This window comes from Arachis duranensis, chromosome 4 (assembly GCF_000817695.3).
Source record: "Arachis duranensis cultivar V14167 chromosome 4, aradu.V14167.gnm2.J7QH, whole genome shotgun sequence".
In the NCBI taxonomy this organism is placed as follows: domain Eukaryota; kingdom Viridiplantae; phylum Streptophyta; class Magnoliopsida; order Fabales; family Fabaceae; genus Arachis; species Arachis duranensis.
In genome coordinates, this window is record NC_029775.3 from 55,420,508 (window position 1) to 55,422,984 (window position 2,477).

Genomic DNA, 2,477 nt, shown 5'->3' on the forward strand with positions numbered 1-2,477 from the left:
GGTAAGTCTTCTTGTTTGATCTTGATGTTTTCTTGTTTTGTGTCTTTTATTGTTTTTCATGTGCATTTTTGCATTCATAGTGTCCAAGCATTAAAGATTTCTAAGTTTGGTGTCTTGCATGTTTTCTTTGCATCAAATTTTTTTTAAAAATACGTTCTTGATGTTCATCATGATCTTCAAAATGTTCTTGGTGTTCATCTTGACATTCATAGTGTTCTTGCATGCATTATGTGTTTTGATTCATATTTTTCATGTTGTGAGTCTTTTTTTATGTTTTTCTCTCTCATAATTAAAATTTCAAAAATAAAAAAATATCTTTTCCTTTTTTCTCTCAAAATTTCGAAAATTTGGGTTGACTTAGTCAAAAATATTTTTAAATCATATCTTTTTATCTTATCTTTTATATCATATCTTTTTCAAAATTTTATCTTTTTCAAAAATTTGATTTTAAATATCTTTTCTAACTTCTTATCTTCTTATATTCTTATCTTTTCAAATTTGATTTTTTTAAACTAACTATTTGACTTTTTGTTTATTTTTTATCTTTTTCAAAACCATCTAACAAATTTTCTCTCTCTAATTTTCGAAAATACCTCCCTCTTTTTCAAAAATTCTTTTTAATTAATTAATTGTTTTAAATTTATTTCTTATCTTAATTTTCAAAAATCATTAACTCCTTTTCAAAATTATTTTTGAAAACTTCTATCTCTCATCTTATTCTATTTATTCATTCATTTACTAACACTTCTCTTCATCTCAAATCACTGCGCCTATCCTCACCCTTGTGTTTGGATTCTCCTTTCTTTATTCCCTTTCTTCTTCTACTAACAATAAGGAACATCTTTACTGTGACATAGAGGATTCCTCTTCTTTTTCTGTTATCTTCTCTTTCATATGAGTAGGAACAAGGAAAAAGGAATTCTTGTTGAAGCTGATCCAGAACCTGAAAGGACTCTGAAGAGGAAAATAAGAGAAGCTAAATTACAACAATCCAGAGACAACCTTGCTGAAATTTTTGAACAAGAAAAGGAGATGGCAGCCAAACCTAATAACAATAATGCAAGAAGGATGCTTGGTGATTGTACTGCACCTACTTCCAAGTTTGATGGAAGAAGCATCTCAATTCCTGCCGTTGGAGCAAATAATTTTGAGTTGAAACCTCAAATAGTTGCTCTAATGCAACAAAACTGCAAGTTTCATGGACTTCCATCAGAAGATCCCTACCAGTTCTTAACTGAGTTGTTGCAGATCTGTGAGACTGTTAAGACTAATGGAGTAGATCCTGAAGTCTACTGGCTCATGCTTTTCCCTTTTGCTGTAAGAGACAGAGCTAGAGCATGGTTGGACTCTCAACCTAAAGATAGCCTGGACTCCTGGGATAAGCTGGTCACGGCCTTCTTGGCTAAGTTCTTTCCTCCTCAAAAGCTGAGCAAGCTTAGAGTGGATGTTCAGACCTTCAAACAAAAAGATGGTGAATCCCTCTATGAAGCTTGGGAAAGATACAAGCAGATGACCAAAAGATGTCCTTCTGACATGTTTTCAGAATAGACCATGATAGATATATTCTATTATGGTCTATCTGAGTTCTCTAAGATGTCACTGGACCATTTTGTTGGTGGATCCATTCACCTAAAGAAAATGCATGCAGAGGCTCAAGAACTTATTGACATGGTTGCAAATAACCAGTTCATGTACACTTCTGAGAGGAATTCCGTGAATAATGAGACGCCTCAAAGGAAGGGAGTTCTTGAAATTGATGCTCTGAATGCCATATTGGCTCAGAATAAAATGTTGACTCAGCAAGTCAACATGATTTCTCAAGCTCTGAATGGATGGAAAAATGCATCCAACAGTACTAAAGAGGCATCTTCTGAAGAAGAAGCTTATGATCTTGAGATCCCTGCAATGGCAAAGGTAAATTATATGGGTGAACCTTATAGAAACACCTATAATTCATCATGGAGAAATTATCCAAATTTCTCATGGAAGGATCAACAAAATCCTCAACAAGGCATTAATAATGGTGGAAGAAATAGGCTTAGCAATATCAAGCCTTATCCATCATCTTCTCAGCAATAGACAGAGAATTATGAACAGAGTACCTCTAACTTAGCAAATTTAGTCTCTGATTTGTTTAAGGCCACTTTAAGTTTCATGGGTGAAACAAGGTCCTCCATCAGAAATCTGGAGGCACAAGTGGGCCAGCTGATTAAGAAAATCACTGAAACACCTTCTAGTACTCTCCCAAGCAATACTGAAGAAAATCCAAATAGAGAGTGCAAGGCCATTGATGTAATCAATATGGCCGAACCTAGAGAGGAAGGAGAGGACGTGAATCCCAATGAGGAAGACCTCATGGGACATCTCTAAAGCAAGAAGGAGTTCCCTATTGAGGACCCATAAGAATCTGAGGCCCATATAGAGACCATAGAGATTCCATTAAACCTTCTTCTGCCATTCATGAACTCTGAAGACTA

At 34.7% G+C, this 2,477-nt stretch overlaps 1 non-coding gene across 1 annotated transcript; it reads right to left on the reverse strand.

Annotated features, from left to right (window-relative positions):
- Positions 1 to 1,431: 1,431 nt before the first annotated feature.
- Positions 1,432 to 1,535, reverse strand: LOC127747106 (small nucleolar RNA R71). The gene has a single exon (XR_008008909.1). It is a non-coding gene; the product is annotated as a small nucleolar RNA R71 (small nucleolar RNA).
- Positions 1,536 to 2,477: the final 942 nt, after the last annotated feature.